Source organism: Leopardus geoffroyi, chromosome B4 (assembly GCF_018350155.1).
Source record: "Leopardus geoffroyi isolate Oge1 chromosome B4, O.geoffroyi_Oge1_pat1.0, whole genome shotgun sequence".
NCBI classification, from domain to species: Eukaryota; Metazoa; Chordata; class Mammalia; order Carnivora; family Felidae; genus Leopardus; species Leopardus geoffroyi.
Genome location: NC_059341.1, coordinates 94772106 through 94788963, shown reverse-complemented (window position 1 = coordinate 94788963; position 16858 = coordinate 94772106). Strand labels below are relative to the sequence as shown.

The following is a 16858-nucleotide window of genomic DNA, read 5'->3' as shown; positions in this document are numbered from 1 at the left end:
CGACTTTTGCCCATTTAACAACTTAAGTTAGAAATACTAGAATAGAGGGGTACAAAGGCCAACTGGGGAAACAAGTTTCAGGGTACGTGGCTTTGAGGACAAAGTACTGATCTTTCTGCATGTGGGCTCACGCCTTGCACGATACTATGGCTTTTGAGCTGCGCTGCTTATGTTCTTTGCAGATGTCTAGCTGCATCCCGCAAGAATGTGGGTGGACTTCCCAGAGTTTTGCCCTCCCAATGGCTAGAATATTTTGTGGAAGACTTTCTTCCTTGCCAAGTTGTTAGTGTCTCATAAAACAATTTATGGCAACATTTCTCCCAAGAAAGAAAGCCAAGTAAGCGCAAGGCAGTGCAAGCTCATTTCCATTGCTGCCGATGAGCAATCAACTACGTCCCTCCAGTTGATCCCAAATTAGTCTGGTTTCGATGTCTGGGCACTTCTCAGTGGGCCAGACCAGCTCTTACTCTCGAAGTCCAGGGGATTCTCTGCTTGAAAAGTCAATGCGTTCCCTTACTTCTAGACATCATATGCCAAGAATTTCCCATCTTATTTGGAAGTAAATAGAAAGTTCTGGACTAAGGTGGATGGAGTTTGTGGAGCTTAAACATTTATTCTTGTATCATATAAGACTAAACCATTTATCCAATTTTGGGAATAATCAAAATGCACTTTTTATTGGAATGTGGAATTGTTTAGATGTGAGTTTTGTAAATGAATAGAAAATGTCAAATATGCAGTTTGTGTGCATTAGCTCAGTTAAAGTGATAATAATCCTGAGGTGGGTAACATTATGTTAATTTTATAGAATAGATAAATTAAGTTTATAGATGTGAAATAATTCGTGTTAAAGCTAAGAAATGGCAGAGCAGGATTCAGTTAGGTTTGTCTGTAACAGAGGCTCCAAAAGGATTAGATGGAAATGGGGCAGGGGACTTTTCTTGAAGCTGTGTTTGCATAGCCAGCTCATGGCTTTACTTAGTACACTTATTTGGGTTGGATGGAGGGGGTGGTGGAGATCTGGGGTCTTTAGCCTTTCTACAGCAAGCTGCTCCTTGGGCTGTCATTGTTTCTCTGACTCCAAGATCCACTGTCTTTCAATTGATATATTTGCAGCAGGAGATCCCAGGAAGGAAATATTAAAGACAAATGTGCAATTAGTAGACTGTTGATCCACAGATGTATTAATCCAAAGTTGTATTCGCTGCCTGTTTTTCTGGTTCATCCTCTATCACTCCCCCCCTATACACTTGGGAGATCCAACAACACGGTGGGAGTTTTTTCAGTCTTTCCAAGGTCCTGCTTTCTCACTTCTGGGTCTGTCTTTGTACATGATCTTCCCTGTACCTGGGACATTCCCCTCCTCACTCCTGCTTTCTCCTCTCCCTACACCCACCCATCTCCTGGCAAACAGTTAAATCTCAGCTTCGATGTCATCCCCTCTTTCCCATGTCATACTATTATAACCCCCATCATGGCTGCCATTTTTAAGGGAGGCATTCTGGAACACAACCCTATGTGCTTGAATTCTGACTTTGGCCTGATTGTGCAAGTTTGAGCTACTCACTAACCCTCTCGGGATTTGACTTCCCTCACCTTTAACGGGGACAAACAACAGTGGCACCTGAGTTTTAGAAGTTGATCTGGGTTCACTGAGAAAATACCTTTCAACCTTTTAAAGACAACCTGACTTGTAGCAAGCCATCTATCCATGTTAACCATTACCATTGTTTACAGTAATTAGGGAGGGACTGCCACTAGGCTGGTCACCACGGCATCCCAGCGCACATCACAATGCCTACGAATATTTGCAGGACAAATGAATCTCCAGTTGCACAAACATAGCATGTCCACTGCTCCCAACCTCAACCACCATCATCTCTTATCTGAATTCTGAAATAGGATCCTAACCCATGTTCTGCTTCTATCTTTGTTCCCCTCCAGTCCATCCAGGGGGATCTTTTCCAAACTTAAGTCCACTTACACTGTTCTTCCAGTTTCCCATCTCACTTGGAGTAACAACTGAAGCCCTTGCAAAAAGTCCTCCCCTCTGCCGCTCTTCTCTTGCTCACTCAGTTCCAGCCACGGTGGCCTCTTGGGTGCTCCTTGTAATTGCTTTTGCTTTAGAGAGCATACTCTGGCTGTTCCTTCTGCCTGGATCACTTTTCCACAGATAATTGCTAGCTAACTCCATCCTCTCCTTTCTGTCTTGCTCTAATGACACCTTCTCAACAAGGTGAAAATAAATCACCCTATTTAAGATTGCAACTTTATGACATAAAAGAATAATAAATAGAGGGCAGGAGGAAACTTTTGGAAGTGATGGCTCTGTTAAAAGCATAGAGTGGTGATAGTTTCACTGATACATATGTCTCTTCAAACTTAGCAAGTTAACACATTAAATATGTACAGCTTTATGTCAATCACACACCAGTAAAGTGGTTTAAAAAAATAAATAAAGTTGCAACCTTGTCCCTGCTTAACCCCAGGCACTCCCAACCTTGCTTTGCCTTGCTTTAATTTTCTAACTTAACACCTTTTGACTTCACACTTTAGTTAACTTCTTTATTATTACTATGTTTAGTGTTTATGTGCTGACTTTCTCTCTAGAATGCCAGCACCACAAGCACAGGGACCTTTGTTTATTCACTGATATATTCCCAAGTGCTTAGAAAGGTACCTGGCACACAGAAGGCACTTAATAAATATTCTTGAATAAATGGTTACATGTGTATGCATATGCATACCGATCCAGAGTTTCAGTTTATGGTTACTAAGGGTTGGTAAACTCAACAGAGGCGCTGACTCTTCCAGGTGAGAAAAGCAAAGACTTCTCCATTTGCAGTTTTGACATAATGCCCCAGATAGATTTCATCTAAATGGGTCTTTTCAACAAAAGGGGCATTGCACAAAGCCCAGTCTTTGTGCAGCCTCCACACTGTCTTCGGCAGTGTAGATGCTCCGCCCTCTAGGCATGGCCCCGAACATGTGGCCTTGATGGAATGTCCCGATTAGTTACCAGATGTGCCTGAGCAGCTCTGGGGAGCAACTTGTCCGTTCAGATCTCAGCGCAGAAGCGGTTTTCCTGAGCAGTTCAGCTGCTACCTTCTAGGGCTGTCTCTACCCTGCTGCACCTCTACAGAAACTCTCCCTCAAAGTCTTCAGTGTTTTTTCCCTAGTGACTGCGAAGAACAAGCAATAATTTCTTTTTTTTTTAATTTTAAACTTTATTTTTGAGAGACACAGACAGCGTGAGAACGGAGAAAGGTCAGAGAGAGAGAGAGGGAGACACAGAATCTGAAGCAGACTCCAGGCTCTGAGATGTCAGCAGCACAGAGCCCTAGGCGGGCTCAAACCCACCAGCAGCGAGATTATCATCTGAGCCCAAGTCGGATGCTTAACTGAGCCACCCAGGCGCCCCAGCAATAATTTATTTATAATTACAATGGTCATTTTGACTGAATACTTCAGTCCCAATACGACTATTCTGCAGTACATATAATATTTTTTGTCTTATTTATGTGGACTCAATATAAGACATTGTAACAAATAGAAAATCAGGATATAGAATGTGCTGACTCTTGACATGTAAAATTTCCTGATCATTGGAGATGATTTATATGAAATGTCCAGAAAAGGCAAATCTATGCACACAGAAAATGAGTGGCCGTCTGGGGCTGAAGGTGGGAACTGGGGAGTGAATGCAAATGGAGGCAAGGTTTCTTTTGGGAGTGAAGAAAATATTCTAGTATTAGATTGAATGACTCTGTTAATTTACTAAAAATCACTGAATTATACACAAAAGTGGGTGAATCTTATGGTGTGTGTATTGGGTTGCTAGGGGTGCTGTAACAAATACCACAGATTGGGTGGCTTTAAACAACACAAATTTATTTTCTCTTCGTTCTGAGGCCTGGAGTCCAAGATCAAAGTGTGGGCAGGGTCAGGTCCTTCTGAGGGCTGTGAGGGAGGGATCTATTCCAGGCCTCTCTCTTTAGCCTGCAGATGGTCTTCTCATTTTATCTTCATATCATCTTCCCTCTATACATGTCTGTGTCCAAATGTCCTCTTCTTTTAAGGACACCAGCCATATTGGATTAGAGTCTACCCTAATGATCTCCTTTTAATTGAATTACATCTTGAGAGATCTAATCTCGAAATACAGTTCTATTTGGAGATACTGGGGGTTGGAACTTTGACAGAGGAATTTGGGAGGGTACACAATTCAGCCCATGACAATACAGGTGTGCCTTGCAGACACTGCACATTTGGTTCCAGACCACCGCGACATAGCAAGTCAAATGAATTTTTGGTTTCCCAGTGCATATCAAAGTTATGTTTACGCTATGCTATAGGCTATTCAGTGTGCACTAGCATTATGTCCCCAAAAAGCCAAGGCACATACCTTATTTTAAAAATATTGCTAAAAAAATGCTAACCATCATCTAAGCTTCCAGTGAGTTGTAATCTTTTTGCTTGTGCAGGGTCTTACCTCGATGTTCATGGCTGCTGACTGATGAGGTTGGGGTGGCTGCGGCCATTTCTTAAAGTAAGACCACAAAGGGGGCACCTGGCTGGCTTGGTGGAACGTACGACTCTTGATCTCAGGGCTGTGAGTTTGAGCTCCATGTTGGTTGTAGCAATTACTTAAAAATAATAAAGAAATCTTTAAAAAAAAAAAAAAAAAGACCACAATGAAGTCTGCCGCATCAATCAACTCCTCTTTCATAAATGATTTCTCTGTAGCACGTGATGCTGTTTGACAGCATCAACTAAGTTTGTATAATATTCCAAATCCTTCGCTGTCATTTCAACAATCTTCACAGCATCTTCACCAGGAGTAGATTCCACCACTTTCAGGGTGCCTGGGTGGTTCAGTCAGTTAGGCGTCCGACTTCGGCTCAGGTCAAAATCTCTCAGTTTGTAGGTTCGAGCCCTTTGTTGGGCTCTGTGCTGACAGCTCAGAGCCTGGAGCCTGCTTCGGATTCTGTGTTTTCCTCTCTCTCTGCTCCTCCCCAGCTTATGCTCTGTCTCTCTCTCTCTTTCTCAAAAATAAACATTAAAAAAAAAAAAAAACTAAAAAAAAAAAAAAAAAAGAGCACTTTCTTTGCTCATCTGTAAGAAGCAACTCCTCATGTGTTCAAGTTTTATCATAAGATTGCAACAACTCAGTCCCATCTTCAGGCTCCACTTCTCACTCTAGTTCTCTTACTGTTTCTACCACATCTGCAATTTCTTCCTCCACTGAAGTCTTAAACTTTCAATTTATAACAAACACAGTATCTGTGAAGTACAATAAACTAAAGCACAATAAAATGAAATATGCCTGTATGTACATTATACTTCAATAAAGCTGTTTAAAAAATAACGTATTAATTGAGTACTTAGTAGGTCTAGGTACTATCTAAGTACTTTACATGTATCATCTCATTTGATCTTCTCAATGACAGTATGAGGTAAGTATGTTTCTGCCCACTTTAAATTGAGGAAGGAAGGCACAGAGGTTGAATAATTTGCCTGAGGTCACAAAGCCAGTCAGCAATGGAGCCAAGATTCGAACCATGTAGCCCAACTCCAGAGCCCACATTTTTACTCCCTATGCGAATACCTACATGTGCCAGGCACTCAGGCCTTTTAACACCATCCTCCGATCAGTTTCATGATGTCAACTGTATGCAAAAGAAAACTGAAGTTTGGAGAAGTTAAGCACCCTGCCCAAGTTCCACAAGTCTGTGATGGGCTTTCTCCAACACCCAAGCATTTTCTCAATACTATGGTATTTTTAATTATGTGTAACTGTGGCTCACCCTTTTTGATGGGAGACCTCCAGGACAAGAAAAAAGTCTCCCAGCACAATAGATGTTCAATAAATTGTTGTGGAATGAATGAGAACATATTGAAAAGGACTGGTCTGTAGTTTTAACTTCACAGTGATGGATAAAAGAATCTGCTCATGCTGGAGCCTCAAACCTGCAATTCTGGAGACTGACCACTTGGGCTGCAGATCATTTTGCATGGGCAGTTCATGACACAAACTCCAGAAATTACCTCTTGGCTGAATACTTTTGTATGGGGAAATGGGCACACTCACAGTCTGCTGGTGGGAATGCAAACTGGGATGGTCTTTCCATTGGGCAATTGGCAATTGTCAAAAGCCTTAAACATACACACGCGCACACACACACACACACACACACACACCCTTATGTCCTCATAACTCCTTATCCAAGAACTAATAAGTGTTATGAAAAAAATTGGGGACAATCTAAATATCTAATAATAAAAGAATAATTATGGTATAATCAGAATGAAATAATATGCAGTCTTTATTGATGGTGTCGGTTTTATTATTGTTTTAGATAAAGTTCATGCTATATAATATTTAGTAAAACAGAGCAAAAAATAAAACCTGTTACATGGCAGTTCACAGAAAAAGAAATACAAAGAGCCAGTAAGTGTATGAAAAGATACTTATTTTCATTCAGAATGCAGAGAAAAGCAAATCGAAACAATGGAATATTTTTCACCTGTGAGATCGACAAAAAGTTGGCCAGGAGTGTAAACAGGCACTCTAATGTACAATTGTCAATAGTATAAATTGGTGCAAACTTTTGGGAGAAATTTGGGAATAATATTAAAATTAAAAAATGCATATCCCCCTTTTTGACCTAGAAATATTACTTCTAGCAATTTTACTTTGCCCTATAAAAATACATATATATGCAAAGATGTTCATTACAGAACTAACTGTAGTAGCAAAAAACCTGGAAACAAGTTTTCATCAATCGCCAAATGATGAAGTAAATGGTGGAGATTTGTACAGTGAAACATAAGTAAATAGCTCTTAAAGTAAATGCTGTCAACATTCTGTGCTTATTTGCAAAGATATTTACATTAGTCAGGGTCCAGACAGGGACAGGCAAGTGGGAAGGCAAGGCACAGGCAAGTGGGAAGTTGGGATGGCAGGGTCAAGATAATTCTATCTGAGGCCATTTCTTCTACTCTTCTTTTCTTTGTGCATCAATTTCAATCTCTCTCTATAGACCAATTCTCTATTCTCCAGGCATACAGCTGCATCATCTGTAGTTCAAGTACCAATAATGGCTGAGAATAATCCCAGGAGATAATCTGATTCATCCAGATTGGGTTAAGCATCCACCCAAATATAATCATGTCTGGCCAGGGGGAAGGGCCACAGGATTCACCTCTGTGAATGGTGATTGTAGTTCTCAACCAGAGGAGCCTAGGTTGGGGAGATCCTATCTACTACTGACAATATGGCAAGATGGATCGGTACTGATGCCATTTACCAAGGTAGGGAATTTGTGATGGTGAGAAGATCAGAATAGAGGACAATAACTTAAGTTTTGGACATGTTCAACTGAGATGCTCATAGAACATCTAAACCTATTGTCAAGGAGATAGATGAATGTACAGTCCAGAGTTTAGCATGGGAATTTGGGCTGGATATCCTGGCTTGGGACAATTAGCATACAAACAGTATTTGCAGCCAGGGGTAAGTAAGAAAAAAAATATGCTGGTTCAAGATAGAACCATAGAAAATAGAAAATATTTATAGGATTAACAAAGGGAAAGAAGGAACACTAAAGGAAACAGAAAAATTGGCCAAAAGGACTGGTGAAAAAACAAACAGAAAAAAATCACAGAGAGAGGAGGGCAGAGAAGAAAGAGAGAGGAAGTTTCTAGGAAAAGAAAGTGGTCAATTCAGTTAGATAAGATAAACCCTGAAAATGCCCAGTTGGATATGGCCTCAAGGTCTCTGATGATGAGGGCATCAGAGTGAAGGAAGAAACCGAACTGCAGTCAGTTTAGGAGGTTAGGAAATGAATTCCTCAGACTGAATGCCTTTGCAGCTACTCATGAAGCAGGGAGGTGACAAGCCTCGGTAAGATTAAACAGAAGAAATGAGTCATTGTGCTTAAGCTTCACGGTTCTTTTGCAAATCTCTTTTGTATGGGGTAACTTGGGCTAACCTAAGTGGGCTCAGAACATTGACAAAGGCCCAAACTCAGGTTTTTACTTTGAATTCACAGAGCAAATACTAGAGCTCCCTCTTGGGGTTGGCGATTCTTGTACATTCCTAGTCTTGGAAACCCAAGAATAAGCAGACTGTGGCTCTGGGGCTGTATGTGGCCCTCAGCCTGTTTTCCCATGGCCTGGGAACTAAGGATGGTATTGTTTGTTTGTTTGTTTGTTAATGTTCTCAGTGCTTGGAAAAAAAAAATCAAACAAAGGAAAATATTTTATGATGTGGAAATTTTACGAAATTCAAATCTCCGTGTCATTAAATGCACTTTCGTTGGAACACAGTGCTCATTTGTTTAGGGACGGCCGATTTCATGTTACAATAGCAGAATTGAGCAGCAGTGACAGAGAATGTATAGCCGCCAAGGCCTAAACTACTATCTGGCCCTTTTGGATAATGTTTGCAGACCTCTACCATAGAAGACTGGACAGGGCAGTCCTGACACTTTAGATTGCTCTTAGAGAGATAAAAATAGCTTAGTTCTGGTCATCAAACTCAATAAAAACACACTATAAATTTCTAATTTCCCAAAGTCTTAAGTACAGAAACAACCTCGGCATAAGTAGACCCACATGAATGGTACATTTCAGGCCAAAGTCAGTTTTCACCTTTGGCTTATTTGTGCTTGTGATATCTTGGGACACAGCTGGGCAAGACTCTGTGCCTAGCACTGGGACAGGCTAGAGTAGATGAAGAAAAAGCCAAGATCTGCAACTAGAATTGTGCCCTAGTGTGGAATAGACCCAGGGCAGGTCCTAAAAGTTAAGTGACAGAGAACACTAAAAGGCCAGTGATCGTTTATTGAGCACTTCCTGTATGCTAGGCATGTCAAGTGCTTTATATACAATTATCAAGATAAACAAAACCAACTCGCCCTCTTTTGCCAAGAGTGAAAAAAAGTGTGAAGGACAGTAATAGAAGTATATCATACTTTCACAGCAGGATGAATAACAACACAAAAGAGAGGCAAACAAGATACTATGATGGGTCAGAGGAAGTGAGCTTAGTTGGGAGGAGGGAGAGGGAAATTTGGGCCTGGAAGAAAGGAAATATTTTAACAAAGGAAGAAGATGGAAGGTGTAATAGCAGGAGAGTGCAGGGTAGTACATTTGAGGAACAGCATGAAGGTTCTACTGGTTGAAATGGAGGATGTGTGCAAACTAATTTTTTAACTTACAAATTTATTTTCAGTTTGCCATGAAAGCCTTTCTGACTCTGCCCAACAGGGGAGATCTTAGGTTCAGTTACACCTTGACTCACAACTTGACTATAGACCGCATTTGGACACTCAAAAGGCTACAGCCTGGGAACCACAGACGGCCATCAGGACATGGGCATGTGCTCCCAGGAGTCATTGCAGCAGTCCGTTGCGCATGCGCTGCAGATTCAAGGAAGCAAGGTGCCCATCAGGCAAACATAGAAGCTGCCTTGGCTTACAGGCCCTACTCCCTGCAGGAGCCAGTATCTCTTATAACCACTTCCGAGGTATAGTTTCTAGAGTTCCTGTGAAAGACACACCAATTACTTAGAGTCACAGCACTCAGGGAAGTCCAAGGATGTGACTTCCTGCCTGGACTGATTGTTCTCTCACTCCAGACGTTGTTTACCAAACAGAGATCTCCTCCCCCATGCACAGTGTTGCCTGGCGGCATGATTGACGTACTGTCTTTATCACATTGCCTGAGAAACCAAATTCTCAAGCAGAGTCAAATTCTCAAGCAGAGTCAAATTCTCAAGCAGAAAGGGAAAAAGGTTTTGTTAGCCCTTTACTCATCCTCCCCAACATCTACTCCAATGTCACTGCTATCCTCAAAAATAACTTGTTAATTACTTTTCTAAGAATTTACATAAAGTTGTATACACATCGGTAGGCATTTAGTTTATATCCAATTTTTCACTATTACAAACAAGCAATTAACATCCTTCTGTACATAGGAGAGTGTTTCCTAGTAGTGAAATTATTTGATTAAATGATAAATATACAATCCTAATAGATAATATTACACTGCTATTAATACTCTTAATGCACACCAGCAGTGTATGCATGCCAACCCCCCTATTCACTCTTCTGTGACACTGTTTATTAGAAATCTTTAAATTTTGTCTCTACGGTGAATGAGAAATGGTCTTGCATTCATTTACATTCCCCCAATAACAAGCGAGTTTACAGATATTTTCAAATGTTTATTGACCATTTGTATTTTTCATTTGAATTACTTGGTCATATTCTTTGCACATTTTTCTATTGAGTTGACTTTACTGATTTGTGGATAATATACACACACACCCATATCTATATTATTATATATTATATGTATTATATTCTACATATGTGTACTATGTTAGGCAGTGTATACAATATTACATATTATTATATATAATGTTATATGTTATACATATTACTACATATGGCATATATATTGAAATGTTTATATACACATACAAATATTTGGGCATTTTCAGATATATAATGGGAATTATTAATGATTTTTGATCAGGACAGCTTGGTGCTGGGAGGAGTGATTAGGCATTGGGGTTTTGGAGTTAGACCTGAGTCTGCCCAGTTCAAATGCTTTCTAATATGTGTCCTTGGATAAAACACTTAATCTCCTTGAATCTCACTTTTCTAATTTGTAAAATGGGATAATCATATGCATTCACTGAGTTGTCTTCTTTTTAAATTTTTAAAAAATGTTTACTTATTTTTTGAGAGAGAGAGAGAGAGAGAGAGACAAAGTGTGAGTGGGGGAGGGGTAGAGAGAGAGGGAGACACAGAATCTGAAGCAGGCTCCAGGCTCTGAACTGTCAGCACAGAGCCTGACGTGGGGCTTGAATTCACAAACCACGAGATCATGACCTGAGCTGAAGTCGGGCGCTCAACTGACTGAGCCACCCAGGCACTTCATTGGATTGTCTTTAGCTCAGTTTGGGGTCATAAAGTATTCAGTCAATGGTAACACTTAGCATTATTTTTAAAAATTGAAGTGTAATTCACAAACCATAAAGTGTACAAGTCAGTGGCTTTTTATATATTCACAAGGTTGTGCAACCATCACCACTATCCAGTGCCAGATACATTTTCATCACTCCCAAAAGAAATCCTGTATCCAGTTACTCCCTACCCTCAACCCCCATCCCCTGGCAAACCCTAATCACTCTTCTTTTTTTTTTTTTTTTCATTTTAATTTTTTTAAAAAGCTCTATACCCAATGTGGGACTTGAACCCATGACCCCAAGATGAAGTCACGTGCTCTACTAACTAAGCAAGCCAGATGTCCCTAAGCCCTAATCACTTTCTATCTCTGTTTTTGCCTATTACATATATTTCATATAAGTGGAATGATACAATATATGGCCTTTCTGTCTGGCATCTTTCATTCAGCATAATGTCTATATGGTCTATCCATATTGTAACATAACACTTCACTTTTACTGCTGAATAATCCATTGTATTGATATGCCAAATTTGATTTATCCATGCATCAGCTGATGGACACTTGGATTGTTTCTATTTGGGGCTATAATGAATAATACTCATATAAATATTCATGTACAAGTTTTTCCATGGACATATGTTTCCAATTATCTTAGCTATATACCTAGAGGTAGAATTGCTAGGTCACATAGTAACTCTATGTGTAACTTTTTTTTTTTTTTAAGTTTATTTATTTAAGCAATCTGTACACCCAATGCAGGGCTCGAACTCACAACTCCGAAATCAAGAGCCTCACGTTCCACCAACTGAGCCAGTCAAGCACACTTATGTTTAACTTTTTTTTTTTTAAACGCATATTCATTTTTGAAAATTAGAGAAACAGAGCACGAGTGGGGGAGAGGCACAGATAGAGGAAGACGCAGAACCCGAGCAGGCTCCAGGCTGTGACCTGCCAGCACAGAGCCCAACGCAGGGCTCAAACTCATGAACCATGAGATCATGACCTGAGCCAAAGTCGGTTGCTTTCCTGACCAAGCCACCCAGGCACCCTAATGTTAACTTTTTAAGGAACTCCCAAACTATTTCCATCAGAACCCACGCTGATTTACATTCTCATCAGCAATGTGTGAGAGTTTTTCAATTTCTCCACATCCTTGTAAACACTTGCTATTGTCTGTCTCTTCTATGATAGTCATCTTAGTGAAATAATACCTCATGATGGTTCTGATTTGCATTTCTCTAATAACAAATGATGTTGAGCATCTTTTCATGTGCTTATTGGCCATTTATATTTCTTTGGAGAAATGTCTATAGAAATCTTTTGCCCAATTTTTTATTGGTTGTCTTTTTATTACTGAGTTGTAGAAGTTCTTCATATGTTCTGGATACTAGCCTCTTTTCAGATATATGATTTGCAAATATTTTCTCACATCCTGTGGATTGTTTTTTCACTTTCTTGGTAATGTCCTTTGAAGCATAAAGTTTTTTGGTTTTGTTTTTTAGTTTATTTATTTATTTTTTTTTGAGAGAGAGAGCATGAGTGGGGGAGGGACAGAGAGAGAGAAAGAGAGAATCCCAAGTAGGCTCTGCCAGTGTGGAGCTAGACACGGGGCTCGAAACTATGAACCATGAGATCATGACCTGAGCTGAAACCAAGAGTCGGATGCTTAACCAGCTGAGCCACTCAGATGTCCTGAAGCAAAAAGTTTTTAATTATGAAGTCCAACTTATCTATTTTCTCTTTGGCTGCTTGAACTTTAGGTGTTATATTCGCATTTTATTCTTTTTTATTCAATTATAAATAAAATTGTTTTCTTAATTTTATTTTCAGTTCATTGCTAGTGTATAGAAATATAACCAACTTTTGTATATTGATCCTGTATCCTGCAACCCTGATGGATGCATTTATTAGCTCTACTAGTTTGTGTGTGTGTTTATTTCCTGGGATTTTTCTAAGTACAACATCATGTTGTCTGCAAATAGAGATAATTTTATGTCTTCCTTTCTGATCTGGATGCTTTTTATTTCTTTTTCTTGCCTGGTTGCCCTGGCTAGAATCTCCAGCACAATGTTGAATAGATGTGGTCAAAACAAACATCCTTGTCTTGTTCCTGATGTTAGGGGGGAAAAGCATATAGTCCTTCACAATTATTTATAATGTTCACTATGAGTTTTTCTTAAATGCCCTTTATCAGGTTGAGGAAGTTCCTTTATAGTCCTAGTTTGTTGTGTATTTCTATCATAAGAGGGTGTTGGATTTTGGTCAAATGCTTTTTCTGCATTTATTGAGATGACCATGTAGCTTTTATCCTTTATTCTTTTAATTTGGCCAATTTATTAGTTGGCTGGGGTTGCCATGACAAAGTCCCACAGGTTAGGTGGCATAAACAACAGAAAGTTTAATGTGTCATCAGGGTTGGTTTCTTCTGAGGCCTCTCTCCACGGCTTGTAACTGGCTATCTTCTCCCTATGTCTCCACATGGTCTTCCTAAGCTTTTTACAAGGATCCAGCCATACTGAATTAAGATCCACCCTAATGACCTCATTTTGACTTAATTACCCCATTAAAGGCCCTATCTCCAAATACAGTCATATTCTGAAGTACTGGGCATTAGGACTTCAACTTACAACTTTTCAAGAGACACCATTCCACCCCTAACAGCCTGTAATGCAGATTGGTTTTTACATGTTGAACCAACCTTGTATTCCTGGGATAAATCCCACGTGATCATGAGATCACTTACTCCTTTCTATATGTTGCTGGATTCAGTTAGCAAATATTTTGTTGAAAATTTTTACAAACAGCTAGTGTTATTATTCTTTATTCCTACCAAAGTACTTTTACATATGCTATTTCACTTTTCCTTAAACAGAATTCTATGAGGTGGGTAGGATATTCACATTCACTAGTGCAAAATGAAGCTCAGGAAAAGTGAAGTGATTTTCTCCCAATTATAAATTTGCAGTAGTAGATAGTATAGACTGGAATCAAAACTACAGATGGGAAGAACATTAGCGAGATGAAAGAAAGCAGGATTTGGTAAGAACAAAGAGAAACTTTGTATGGCTGGAAGTTAACAGGGTCAATTTGAATGGCATCAGTGATTTCAATGATGTAAGAACTGAGGTCATCTGCTGATGTGCACAATAAGAGTAAATAGACTTGTGGTTTCAATTCATGCATGTAATTAAACCAAGTAGAGATGACAATTCTCATTAATTTTGAGATCATGATTTGACCAGATTAGCTGACGGAGAATAAGCCAAAGTTTTGATGGTAGGGATTTGACTATGTCAGTAACAGTACACCATTCCTTCATTCTTGGAAAGTTAGTTTCCAAGGTGACTGCCAATTCATACAATCTTCTCTAATCCTTGATGGAGTTAGTACCATGACTGTTCAGTCAGAGAATGCTGAATTCAAATTCTATTTCCGGCCCCAACAGATTGTGTGACTTTGAGTCATTTAATTTCTGCAAGACTGTATTCCCTCATCAAATGGAGGAATTGAATTAGATGTTCTCTAAACCCCCTTCCAGTTTTATGACTCTTATTTAGTGAATAAGGGGAGTGGTGATTCAGTTCACTGGAAATTTTTAAACAGCAATGATGAATTCGCTAAGGGTAGACTAAGGAATTACTAAAGAGCAATGAAGCCTAGAGGGTAGAGAGCAGGTAAGCCAGCCTGGGTGGCCAGCGAAAGTGGGAAAGTAAACAGACTGGGGTGGGTGGGGGGAAGGCTACCCAGAGTTAGGAATATCATGGGGCATATTACACAAAGCTACAGGAATCTAGGTGGTCAATTAATTACAAATAACTACAAATAATTAAAAAGCCAGACAAGAGAGTCCAGGCTGGGACAAAACACAAATAAAACCCCTATCGTTAGCCACCTATTTTTACATCAGGATCATGATGTTATTTATCTCAGTTCACTGAATGATGCACTGAAGAGCAAGGATTGAACCTGAGTCTCTCCAGTAGTTTCTGAAGTCCTGGCCCATCAGCTTCTCTAATCATTCACAAGTCATGTTTCATGTCTCTGAACTGTCACATGACACTTCATAATGAACAGGAGGCAATGTTCTGATAATCAAGACATCTGATTTTCCTTTTCACTTAATTTTATTTATTTTTTTAACTTTATTTATTTTGAGAGAGAGAGAGAAAGCCTGGGAGGGGCAAAAAGAGAGGATGAGAGAATCCCAAGCAGACTCCATGCTGTCAGCACAGAGCGAACGTGGGGCTGGAACTCACAAACTGTGAGATCATGACCTGAGCTGAAATCAAGATTCGGACACTTAACCAACTGAGCCACCCAGGCACACCACCCCCCCCCCCCATCTTGTAGAATATTTTCAAAGTTTGTATAATTCTAAACAAATTTTGCCACTTAAAATGTTTAAAGATTTTAAGATGAAATTTCTAATGTCCATTTAAACCATTTTTAAAATGTACAAATCATTGTTTTTGTATACGCACAAGATTGTGTAATCATCACTACTAATTCCAGAACATTTTATCACCCTAAATAGAAATATCCTTCTCCCCATCCCCTGGCAGCAAGTAATCAACTTTCTGTTTTTGCAGATTTGCCTATTTTAGCAATTTCATATAAATGGAATCATACAATATGTGGCTTTTGTGTCCAACTTCTTTCACTTAGCATGTTTTTAAGGTTCCTTCATGATGCAGCAGAATCAGTACTTACTTCCTTCTGGCTGAATAATGTTTCACTGTGTGGATACCATATTTTATTTACTCCTTCATTAGTTGATGGATATTTGGGTTGTTTCCTTTTTGGCTATTATGCATAATTCTGCCATGAACATTAATGTACGAGTTTCTATATGAACATGTTTTCATTTCTCTTGGTTATACACCTAGCACAATTACTGGGTCATTATTGTAACTAAGCTTAACTTTTTGAGGAATTGCCAAACTATTTTCCTAAGTGGCTACATTTTTTTTACATTCCCACCGGCAATATGTATGAGGGTTCATTTCTTCATATTCTCAACAACTTTTTTGTTCTGTTTTGTTTACAATTATAGCCAGTGTGGTGGGTATAAAAGTGGTATCTCATCATGACTGATGGTTCTGATTTGCATTTTTCTAATGATTAATATTGAGCATCTCCTTACGTGCCTAGTGGCTGTTTATATTTCCTTGGAGAAATGTCTATTCAATCCTTTGTCCATTTTAAAATTGCGTTGTCTTTTTGAGTTATAAAAGTTTTCTATATACTCTGGAGAGATCCTACTTGGATTAAAAGCCAACACAGACATAAGAACTGACAGAGGGCAAAGCTGAGCCATGATGGCGTATTTTGCATTCTTGTATTCATCCATGCATAAAGTCAGACTTACCTCCATGAAGCTTAGTTTTTTGAACCAACACATTCTTGGGGCTAATCTGACTAGAATAATGGAGGGGTGATCTTCCATGCCAGGATCACTCAAGTAGAATGGGACTTTTCCTCCATTAGTTTTTCAGGTCAATCCCCAGGCCCTACCCTATACTGTGGGCATTGGGTAGGAAGCAGGGGAAAGATGAATGATGTCTGGCACAATTAGAAGTACCACCTCCAACCCCATAGGGCCTCTGGTGAAAATTTTAAGACTACAGAGACCTTTGCAAAATCTCCATAATGCTTATAAATTCCACAACTTAAAAATAGAGCAACAAAGTAAAAAGTAAGGCAGATAAATACAAAGTATCTAAAAATGCTAAAGTGGGTAAATACAGAAAATACAGAATCCTTGCATTAGGCACAGACATGGTTGCTATTTTTAAGAGCTCTGTAACTAATGTTAATGTTACATGTTTTCCAAGATACTTTCCTACCTACTATTGTCCCTAGGGTGCCTACACAG

General features: G+C 39.4%; 1 protein-coding gene across 2 annotated transcripts in view; it reads right to left on the bottom strand.

The window, feature by feature from the left end:
* Positions 1-16858, bottom strand: part of YEATS4 (YEATS domain containing 4) — a 64918-nt gene that overhangs the window by 26155 nt on the left and 21905 nt on the right. The window lies entirely within an intron of this gene.